General features: G+C 41.6%; 1 protein-coding gene across 1 annotated transcript in view; it reads right to left on the reverse strand.

The window, feature by feature from the left end:
• Positions 1–12,643, reverse strand: part of FOXP1 (forkhead box P1) — a 5,351,121-nt gene that overhangs the window by 609,420 nt on the left and 4,729,058 nt on the right. The window lies entirely within an intron of this gene.

Below are 12,643 nucleotides of genomic sequence, written 5' to 3' on the forward strand. Positions count from 1 at the left end.
TTGAGGAGTACCCCACCTGTGGACAATGTCCAGAAACACATCCCTGTGAGCCATCCATTCATGGACTGAGTTAAGGACCTGCTCAGAGTGTCTGCCACAATGTTTTGACCTAAGGGAATATAAACTGCTTAAAGAGTCACTTGATACTGGACAGCAAGATTCCATACCAGGTAAAGACGGTAAGACCCCCCCCTGTTGTTTATATACCATATTACTGTGGTATTGTATGTAAATCACCTGAGAGGTATTGGGGAGAAAAAAGGATGAAAAACCTGAAGAGCCAGCAGAGGAGCTCTCATCTCTTTGATACTGATGTGCTCCTTCTGTTGAAGAGGCGACCACACCCCATGTACCTTTAGGGAGCCAAAAGCTGCTCCCCATCACACATCTGAAGCATCTGTGAACAGCTCCTGAGGGGGAAGAGGGGGATGAAAAGGAAGCCCTGGATTTAGAGACAACTGCTGTTTCTGCCAGACAAGTTCCTTCTTGAGACAAGGAAGGAGAGGAACTACAAAGTCTAGAGGATGTGCATGTTGAAGCCAAACTGTCTTCAGGAACCACTGAAACTTTCTCAAGTGGAGTTTGGCCAGAGGGAGCATAGGGATGGTGGATGCCATGAAACCCAGAGCCCTCAGAAACTCCCTGGCTGTAATGGAGGCCAGAGGAAGGACAGTCTGAAAGAAGGAGACGATAGTTAAATCCTTGGGAGGAGACAGGGATGACAGAATAGGCACCATATGAATCCTGCAACCTAGAAAAACATGATCCTGAGAAGGAGTCAGAGAAGACTTTTTAAAATTTATTGTGAACCCCAAGCTCTGAAGGAGGGAAATGGCAAAATGAAGAATTTGCAACAGAATCTCTGGAGAGGAGGCCTGAATCAGTAGGTCATCCAACTAAGGAAATACTTGGATCCCTTGAAGCCTGCAAAAAGAAATCACAGGAGTGAGGCATTTGGTAAATACCCTTGGGGCAGTAGAAAGGCCATAGGGCAAAGCAGAAAACTGAAAATGCCAGGAAGCAACAGAGAAATGCAAAAACTTCCTGAAAAGGGGATGGCTCACAATAGGGAGATAAGCATCTATGAGATCCGGAGACACCATGTACGCCTCAGGAAGTGCAAAAGAGGAAACAGAGTCTGAAGGGACAACATTCAAAAAGTGGGCACCTACAGAAAAGTGTTTAAATGATAGCAGTCTAGAATTGGTCTCCAAGTACCCCCTTTTCTGGGAACTAGAAACATTCTGGAGTAAACACCCCTCCCCCTTTGGGACACAGGCACCATTTGAATGGTACCCTGAGTTAAAAGGTCTCAACATACATCGGGGGGAAAAAAGAAGTTTTTCCCCAGGGAAAAAAAGGAGTTTTTCCACAAGGAGGCTGAGGAATGTCCATAAAAGGGGTATGGGATTTCCACACCATGAAATTCCCCTGGCGTACAATGGACAGAACCCAAGAATTCTGAGTAATCTGAAGCCAAACAGGAAGAGATAGAGAGAAAGGTGAAGAGAATGAGGAACATGGCTGGGAAGAGACGGACAGTCAGACAGCACCTGGTTTATCAGGAAAGAAAGACTTCTGAGTCTCTGAAGACTGAGTAGCCTTAGCAGGAGGAGCCTGTTTGCCACTCTTTTTGCCCTTAGTAGGACAGCAAGATTTCCTGCCAACAAAGGCAGGCTTATTGGGGTAGTTTCTTTGAAATTTAGGAACAGGAGAGACAAACACATGTTTGAGTTCCTGTAAGGCCTTCCCCTTATCCTGAAGGGACTTAACCCGGCAGCAGCTTCGCACCAAACAAGAGTTTAGTATCAAGAGGGGCATCCATCAACCTAACCTTAATATTATCAATCAATGGTTGAAGTTGAAGCCAAGAATACCTCCTCATCACTGAACCAACAGCAGCAGTCCTAGACGAGGCATTTGCTGCATCATAACTACACTTGATGTTATCACAACCCATAGGAGAGGAAGTCTCTAACAAGGAAAGAGCAGAAGTTTTAACCCAAGCGTCTGGAAGATCACAAATAACCTGACAAGCCTGAGAAAGGAGAGCTAACACATACCTGGGACATATGGATCTGATAATTAACAGTCCCAAAAGCCAATGTAGTCGAGGTTTAAACCTTCTTACCTCACCTTTCCATGGTTCTGCTATCTTTATCAGAAGGCAGTAACTTGGGCAAAGGAAGCAAATGAGTGGGCTTGTCAGAGGCTACAGACATCACTGAGGGGGTCAGCAGCAAGACATTTTTACAAAAAGTTACAGTCCTGAGGCACCTTATAAAACCTATCAGGTTTCTTGGGAGCAGGAGGCAGAGAATCAGGAGCTTTAGAGGCATTAGAAAATGCATCCAACAAAGCAGCCAAAACAGGAGGACTAGCAGATGATTTTGGAGATTCAGTCTGCAGCAACTAATAGTACCTCTTATGGATGTCAGAGAACTGAGCACAATCCCATTTAAAAAATTCCATCATCCTAGATATTGTCTCCCCAAAAAAAATTTCTTCAAAGGGAATATTAGGATTATTAGATTCCTCTTCCTCTGACCCATAGTCCAAAGGAGAAGGAATTTGGGAAGAGTAAGCAAGGGATTCCTCATCAGAATCCAACTCCACTTCAGAGGAACCCTGTTCCCTGGGCATTTTAAGGGGAGTACAGGACCAAGGAGGAGCTGGAACAGAACCCCCCTGAAGAGGTTTTAATGCCATCAAAGCATTAAGCAAACCCTGTGTGAAGGCTTGCCACTCACTCTGTGGATACCAAAGAGCAGGAGAGACATGTTCAGTTATTTGTTTTTTCTTTAATGGGATGTCTGCCTGTAAAACTTACAAGGCTCTATCCCAGAACAGCATTTGTGGTTGGGACTTCTTCCCTAACTAAAATCTGAGGAAAGCCCAAGGCCCCTCAGAAATAATCAACCATGGTTCCCCCTGCCCATCCAAAATGGACGTCTGCAAAGCCTCATCAGACATGCTGAGAGCTGGATCCCTGCTGGCCTCCAACCCGGTCACAACAGAGAAATGCAACAGCAAAGCCAGGCAAACCTCTGGCTTCTCACTGACCTTGGAAGAAACATCCGGTGGAGGTTGAACAGAGGACGATTCCGGTCTTCGTTTCTTAACTCTCTTCTTCCCTAACAGCTGATCCTCTGGGCGGGAAGTTCCTTCCATAGTATCCTGAGTGAGATGTTTGAATTGCTGATTCTCTATAGATACTATGCTTGGGAAGATAGCCTACAATACAAAGTCTTTGATAAGAAACCCTGACAAATGGAGCAAGACTTATGATCGTGTGAGGCACCAAGGCAAAATAAACTGTTCATGGTGGTCTTTATGGGGAATCTGTCTCCTGCACTGGCATTTATCCTTCCTGGATGACATTAACCCCCAGAATCAACTAAAAGTCAAGAAAAAACAAAATCCCAACAGGGCACTTATCTGCAACGTCTCGGAGACCAGCAAACAGGATGTAGGCATTCGGACTAGCTGTAAGGATGAAATCATTCAGACCGGTGGCAAAGAATTTCTGAGAATGGTATGTCCAGATGTCATCTTTATGCCCTATGCTATGCAAGGAGCATACATGTGACATACGGTGTACCTTAAAGCAACAGTTGGCTTTTGTATATTGGCCGGACTTCAGGCTGCCGAGGCATGGAATTCCAAAGTTTAACGAATATTGTAACTAATGAATGGGAGGACATCATCTGTGTCAGTGGGGATTCTAGGACTGCTCCTAATTTGCAATCATCTGCAAATTTAGTCAGCCAGAGGCCATTGACATTGGTCATGACTTCAGAGAAGTAAATAAAAACGAGCGGTCCCAGGACCAATCCCTGAGGACTCCTTTTGTGACTGGTCTCTTTGTAGAAGTGGACTCCACAATTCTAACTTCCTGGGTTCTGTCTCTATATAAACAGATAATAGAAAACATTTAAAAGAAAAAGTAACTTTTGATTCAAATTATTAATAACATAATATAATATAATAGTCGCCAGCTCTATTGCTTAGACAGATGAAGCTCTGACTTTAGCCCAGTGTGTTTTTAGCAACCCACCTACTGGAGGAATCAAGACAGGAGCAAAAAAGAATGATGTCGCTTACCGTCTGCTCAGAGGTGACCTATGCCTGACATACAAGGCCATGTCCAACCCGGAATTAATGAACATGCTTCACCTCAAAATATCTAAATCTATCAGAACTACAAGAAGAAGACTTAAAACCTCAACACACATATTGGGTGCGGAGGGACAGATTCATCACCCAGAGACTCCCTATGCCTATGCTGTGGATCAAAAATCCTGTGACATGTGAGGCACTGCTGGCTTTGGCTTTTGTGAAAGAATCTTGGGATGGGAGATGGGAGGGGTATACCCCAGGGATAACCTCAGTGTCACTGCTTGACAGAGGCACACAGCATAATGGAAATAATAGGTACCCTCAAAACTAAAGGGTGGTAGGGGCCACAAAACTCTGGGCTAGGCTTTTTTAATGCCTACTAATGAAACCTATGAGATGGTGCTTCCTCACCTTTCTCATTGGGGAGTGCTGGGGAGTGTGCCACAGAATGCCTGCTCCATTTCTCTTAGTAGGGAGGGAAGGGAGCAAGTGTGACAGGATGCTTGCTCCTCCTCCAAATCCCTAGTGGAGAACAGAAATTCGATAGAAAGGTCTGCCTGAAGGGTAAGTGGCTGGAGGGGGTGGTATTGGGTGACAAAGCCCTAGCACTACCCCTCTGCACTTGAACTCATTGGGCTGTTTCAGACATGTACGAGGAGCTGATCAACTTCAGAAAAAACTCTGCTTGCTGCTGATCAGCACAGGAGAAAAAATATAGCAAAATAAATAAATAATATACAGGGACAGATACATGCAACAAGTATGACAACCTCTAATGAGCCACAGGAAAAAAATATAAATCAAACTAATCTGTAGTACCAAAATTAAACAGCCTTGTTGTAGAATTAACCATCATAATAACAATCTGACAATAAGAACAAAGTATATATATATATTTTTTTTTTTTTCTATAGTCAGTTAAGGATTACAGACTTCAAAGAATCATAGCAAGGAAAGTTGGGGCATAAACAGTGAGGGCTAGGCTGATATAAGAGACATGTTAGAAGAGCTAGGAGAATAAAGCAGTGAAAATCAGACAGAGGGTTTGCCAGACAGTGAACTGAAGGAACTGAAAAGAGAGACAGAAATGCAGAATGAAGAAATAATGAATTTGCATTAAGAGAGAGACTTCTACAGGACTGAATAAGTAAGACAAACGATGAAGGGTGAGAACAGTTATGTAAGATGGAAAATTCTTTTAATTCATAACAGGGTTAGGTATATGACAGAGCAGACAGGCTAGTGGATCAGCTGAGTGATTAAGTATGCAGCAGCAGATAATAAGCTCCTAAGACAAAGCATATCTAAACCAAATTTTTTAGCCATATGTGATTCCATTGTGAGACTACAGATGTCCACACTTACGAGGCTGGACAAGAAGAAGGTTACGGTCAGCTGTCTATCGGCTGCCAGGATTCGTCAGATCACACATGCACTCAAGTCTCTCAACAACAAGTACTGTTACGACTCTGTCAAAGTTCATGTTGGTGTGAATGACTTGAGACATAACTCACTGGACTATATGAAGAGAGACATAATTGAGCTCTATGAATATGTGTCCTAGGCAAGTATGTCCTAGCCTTGAACAGCAATCTTCCCTCACCTAAGATTACACCAAAATATAAACAAAAAATTATTGACTTTAATAATTAGCTTAGTTTCTGTTATCATTCTAAGGGGATCCAGTTACTATCAGCCTGGGATAAAATTGTTTCTTGACCACGCTGCCTTGCCAGACATGGTCTTCGCCGGTCACCTCTAGGCTTTTGGTTACTGGCTAAAGGACTGGCCTCCCCCATAGTGTCTTTCTAGGCAAGGTCTCAAGCACAAAATTTTCAACATGAAAATATAATTCACAAATAAATTAAAGGCTATGCTGTTAAATGCTAGGAGTTTAAATCAGAAACTGCATTCTCTGGATGCACTCCTCTTCCTGGAGGATGTTGAAGTCTGTGTAGTCACAGAAACTTGGTTCACGGCCACAGAGAGTACCCAGGCCTTGCAAGGTGACAATGCCTTCCATGCTTTCAGACCACAAAATGAATGTGCAAGAACCAAAGCAGGAGGAGTATCTATCTTCATCAAAGATAAATACACCTGTAGACTGGTTAGACAGGAAAACTCCATGGAGTAACTTCAAGTTCAACTAACTGTGGGCAAGACCCCCAATGAAGTCACCGTTAGCTATAGGCCCCCTTCAGTGAACCAAGATGCCCATGCAGTTTATTTGGACGTACCTGAGTCAATCAAATTATAACCAAACACTGTAGTCATGGGTGATTTTAACTATCCCTCCATTGACTGGGAAACTTATACAAGTACCAACATGCTCGCACAAAGGCTCCTGGACTTTGTTAAAACTAATTCCCTGGAACAAATAGTATGTAACCCCACAAGGGGCTCAAATATTCTCAACCTGGTCCTCACCAACATGGGTGACCATTGCACAACCACAAGTCTAGGACCTCTCTAGTTAAATCTGATCACAAATCAGTCATATCTGAAGTAGCTATAACACCTGAACCCCTCTTAGATGAAACCAGGCTACAACATTTCACCAAAGCCAATTATACCCTCCTACGGAATGACATAAATAATTTCCAATCTCCTGTTCCCACAGATGGCATTGACAATGATACTAAGGTATACACAAATGCCCTGTACAATCACTTATATAAATATATTGACACTGCTGCACCTGATAGGATCAAAACAAGATCATCAAGAAAAAAATAAGCCTTCCTGGTGGATATCTAGCATTAATAAGTTATACAACAAAAGGAAGATGCTCCTGTCTAAGAATAAAAATGAGAGGTCCCAGCACTGGAAGAACACCCTCCTCTGCTTGAACAAACAAATAAAAGACAACTTGTAAAATCCTCTAAGGGCAACTTAAAAAAAAAACTTAAGCAACAACAGCCAAGGATAATCATAAGGCATTCTTCAGCTATATCTGTAACCTAAAAGGTAGGACCCAGACTTGTGCTGAAACAGCTGTGGAGTGCATCACACACATGGATCCTGTGAAAATAGCTAAGCTATTAGCTGAAAGGTTTGGCAAAATTTCACCCCCCTGTCCCCTCCAAACATTCCACAAATCATTCCCACTACATCTCCCACACCTTCTATCTCCAAAGAGGAAGTCATTAATGATTTCTCCAAATCCAAAAACATAGCCTCTATGGGACCGGATTGCATCCCAGATTGCATTTTAAATGGCCTAAAACATGAATTAGCAATTCCATTAGGTACTCTCTTTAACCACAGCCTGAGTACTGGCTTTGTCCCTAGTGAATGGAAAACAGCAAATGTCATCCTCCTTCATAACGGGGGGTACAGTAACAGACCCTGGGAACTACAGATCCATAAACTTAACCAGCCTTATCTGTAAGGCCATGGAACAAATCATTATGGACCTTATAAAGAAGGATATAGGTGATCTCCAAACCCTTGATCTGACACGGTTTGGTTTTGTAAAAGGCAGGTCATGCCTGTAACTGTTAAACCTGGTGGACTTCTTTGAAAATGTCACCAGAGCCACAGACGAAGGCAAATCAATCTGTGCATACAACCTACCTTGACTTAGCCAAGGCCTTCGACACAATCCCACATTCAGACATCATTGATAAACTCTCCCAGCTGAATATCAACCCTTATGTCATCAGGTAAGTGGCTAACTGGCTCACCGACAGATCACACTCAGTCAAAGTTGGGGACTTTACCTCAACCGGCAGACTTGTCACCAGTGGTGTTTCCACAGGGGTCAGTGCTGGTTCCCCTATTGTTTGAAGTGTATTTCACAGAAGTTCAGGCCAAAACAGAGGGGCTGTGGCTGACTAAGTTTGCTGATGACTGCAAATTAGGTGCAAGCCTTGAATCCCCAAACAATGTCAATATATTTCAAGAGGAACTTACACAAACCAATGATTGGTGCCAAAGCCATGGACTCAAACTCAGTGCAAAAAATACATTATCATCTCCTTCAGTAAAAATGATATCCCTGCAGATATTCATATAAGTAATAATACCCTAAGTAAAAACTCAGTAGTGAGAGACTTGGGAATGCAAATTGACTGTAGCCTAAACTTTGACCACCATGTGTCTACTGTGTTGCTCACCTCATTAGCAAAGGCACTGCCTCAAGAGTGAAGAGGTCCTAACACCCCTGTACTCAACCCTCATCAGGCCATTAATTGAGTACAATGCTCCCTTTGGTATGTACCTCACCAAGCACCTGCAGCAACTTGACAGACCTCAGAGATTTCTAACCAAGAAAAATTCAGGGTCTCCAGCATGTCATATATTGACAGAATGAAGTCAGTGTCACTGTACTCAGTAGCATACAGACTACTTATATGAGATGTGTGCCTGGCCTACAGAGCAATCTCAGATCCAAAGCTAATGGAAATGCTGCACTTCCGCAAGTCAAATGGGATAACGGTCACTGGCTGCAGGGATCTTAACCTGGCCTGCAACATAAATAGGATCTGCTGGAGACACAGATATGTCTCTCAGAGGTTGCCACTCCTCTGGAACAGGCTACCAGTTCACATCAAACAAAGCCCCTCTATGACCCTGTTTAAGCATAGCCTGGATGACTGGATGGGAAACTGTCAATTCTTGCTAGGATTTCACCTACGACCTTCCTAGATATGGGCAGTCATTGCTAACTAAGGTCTCAACTTTAGACAAGATCTTTTATATTGGGTTTCTCTAATATTACATTGGGCACACACAGCTAGGCTTTTAAAGACCTTGGGTCAATAGCTCAACAACCACCTATGAGCCTATAATAAGAAGCTGTTATTGAGCAGGGAAACATTATAAACTGGTATTATATGATGTCCTCATTGAAATTACAGCCCCAGACTAGAAGAGCTGCAATTGGAATGCTTTATTTATTTACTTATTTATTTATTGAGTAGAAAGATTTTAGTTGATTTTCTGATATTGATAAAGAACACAAAGTTCATAGTGCATGGTGATTTCTGAATTTTTATTTTTATTTTTACCAATTGTTCGGACTCAGAACTGAATGACTGGATGAATGGCATGACATTTACTTAGTGAACAGAATATGTTATAGGCCATCTTTATCTGGGAAAAGGTGAACTAGTGAAGAAATTACACAGCCAAAATACTTTTATAAGAGCTATGCAGTCATGCATTCTGTCAGGAAGAATTCCACCAGGAAAAAGTGAGCTAGTGAGGAAATTTCAGCTAGACTACTTTCAGAAGAGCTATGCACTCATGCATTCCATCAGGAAGCTTGTCAGCAAATGTTGCCATTTCACTGTAACACCACTCACGTTTGGCAAGATGTGAACTAAGTAGATTAGTCAATGATGGAGTAGTACACAGAAGGGTGGTCAACAGAAAAAGAACATGCAGTAGTAATGGGTGCTTGGTCAACTAGACATTGTTCAGTTCTGAAGAATACAACACTTATGGTTAACTACTTTGACTAATTTGTTTACAAGATTACATTTCAGACGGAGATCAAAAGTAATGTTTAAAAACTCTGGACTGTCTACTATCTTGACTTTTGCGTTTGTGATTGACATATAGTAATTTCCAGAGTCTCTGCTGGCTACAGTACTGGAGAACAGCAGTTTTACTCTTATTGCCATTTAGTATGAAATTCTGTTCAGACAGAGAATTCTGAATGCTTGTGAAGGGCAACCGCAGTTCATTAAAGTCATTCTTTCAGGATTTTGAGAACCAACAAAGGGTACAGTTGTCCACATAATGGATTAGATACTCATGGCAAGAGGTACTCTGCATGCTACTAAAAATGTTAAATAACATTTCTAATATCAGTATCTGGGGGTAGCAATGTTGACAGGTTCAGGCTTAGAAGAGAATCGGCCCACCAAACTGACTGTTTTGGACTGGACAAGTAACTGCAGAACCACTTCATTGCTAATACCAAGGTAGGATAAATAAGAGATTACACTGGGACAGCCTAGCAGTTTTCCATTCACCACTACAGAGTTTATACAGTACATGAATTCTAAAGGCACAGATTCCTTGCTCGAATGAAAACCATGCCACATGGCTGAAATAAAATTACAGATATCCAAATATGCACTGATTTGATTGTGAATGCACTTCTGTAGGAATTTTGAGAGAAATGGGACAACAGTCATAGGCCAACAATCCAATGACTGAACCTTGTTTAGATTTTTTTTCAAAACCAATTCACTACATACACTTCCTTTTCCTAATGAGACAATGATGAAGGCTATCCAGCAATCAGGGTCATAGTTTTCATTAACAGAGCTGTTATGAAGCATGACACCAAGTAAGACATTCTGCTGAAGTAACACAATATATATATATATATATATATATATATATATATATATATATATATATATATGGGTCCATGTCAGATGGACGAAAACCTAGATCACCGATGACCACATCGCCGAGACGACATCGCCGACCACATGCATCCCCGACAAGGGTTAGTCACTGTATTACGGAATGGAATACATTACCGTTCCCGTAATACATTCAAAAACACATTAAAATGTGTCTAGCAGGGGGGCAAGCCCCCTGCACCCCCCCACCCCTCCCACTTAAATATACCAACTCCGAGGTCGCACTACAGTGAGGGAATGGGAATAACTTCCATTCTGCACTACTCATCATTGTCGGGGATGCATTTTGTCGGCGATGTGGTCGTCAGTGATCTGGGTTTTCGTCCATCTGACATGGACCCATACACATATATATATATATATATATATATATATATATATATATATATATATCTATATCTATATATATATATCTACCTGAATTAAGCAAAACCGACAGCGAGATAACCGACACCGGAAGAGCGACAACAGAGAAGACCGAAAGTTGAGAATCCCGACGCTGAGAACACCAACATGTTAAGGTAAGTGTGCGATAGGGACGAACGTTAGGGTCAGGGTGTGGTAAGGTAAGTGTGTGATAGTGACGGATGTTAGGGTAGGGTACGGGTAAGATAAGTGTGCAATAGTGACGGACATTAGGTTTAGGGGTGGGTTAAGTGAGTTAGGGTGAGAGTAAGGTAAGTGTGCGATATTGACGGACTTAAGGGTTAGGGGCAGATTAAGTGAGTTAGGGTTAGGGTGCGGTTAAGGTACGTGTGCGATAGTGACGGACCTTAGGGTTAGGGTTTGGGTTAAGGTTAGTGCATATATAGTTGTGTATGTAAGGTTTAGTGTAGGTTTGTATGGTTTCTGGTGTGCTTGTGTTGTGTGTGTGTTTTTTGGGAAAGTTATTTGTTTTGTTGATAGCCGGGATTGTGGTTTGTCAGGTATGTGAAGTTTCGTGTTTTTGAACTTTGGGTTTTGTCGTGTTGGTTATTTCGTTGTCGGTGTTTTGGCGTACCGGTGTTATCAGGTAGACCCATATCTATATATATATATATATATATATATATATATATATACATAAAAATATATATATATATATATATATATATATATATATATATATAGATATGGGTCTACTTCTAAATTTTGATTTTTTTTTGCTGTACGGTGGTCTCCATTTAAACAGTTCGAAGTTTCAAAACTTTAATCTTATGGTCTCGGCCATAAGAATTTCGAAGTTTTGAAAGTTCGTCATTTAGAAATATATATATATATATATATATCTATATTGGTCTACTGCTTTTGGTCGAATTACATTTGGTCGAAAATGATTTCAGGCAGCCCACTTCACTGAAAGCTCATTTGGTCGAAAATGGAATACAGTCCCTGCCCCACTGCAGTGCAGCCCTGGAGTGAGAATATAAAGTTGGGGGGGGGGGGCATAGCCACCCACATTTTGCAACTAGTTTTTAATGAAATTATATGTTTCAATGTATTTTTAATGGATATACAAGTATATAATAGTGAATACACTGCAATTATGTGGGGGGGAGGGGTTATGCCCCACACACACCCCCACCCCTAACTTTACATTCTCACTGCAGAGTCGCACTGAAGTGGGGCAGGGGCTATATACCATTTTCGACCAAATGGGTTTTCAGTGAAATGCATTTTCGGTGAAGGGGGCTGCCTGAAATAATTTTCGACCAAATGTAATTCGACCAAAAGCAGTACACCCGTATATGTATATATATATATATATATATATATATATATATATATATACACACACACACACACACACACACACACACACACACATACACAAACATATACATAGATATTTTCCACCATATGCTCCACAGTTTACTTTTAAAGGCACATACTTTGCACACAAAGACTGACATAAAAACTATTATCCAGTCTTTCCATCTTCACAGCGACAGCCTTGTAAAGTAGCAGCAATAGTCCACAGTTATTTTCAGATCTGGCTTAAATTGATCAATCCAGCTGTCAGGGCCAGTAGTGACTACATATTAACCACAAGTTACTGGGTGCACTTTGAGTAAAGCCGTAACTTGCTGCTTCCTGTCCACTGTTTCTGATCAGCTAAAGCCACTTTTATTTTAGAAATTCCTACTTATAGGTTCATA

The sequence above is a fragment of the Protopterus annectens genome, chromosome 7.part0, assembly GCF_019279795.1.
Source record: "Protopterus annectens isolate FY-2018-M chromosome 7.part0, PAN1.0, whole genome shotgun sequence".
Classification (NCBI taxonomy): Eukaryota; Metazoa; Chordata; order Ceratodontiformes; family Protopteridae; genus Protopterus; species Protopterus annectens.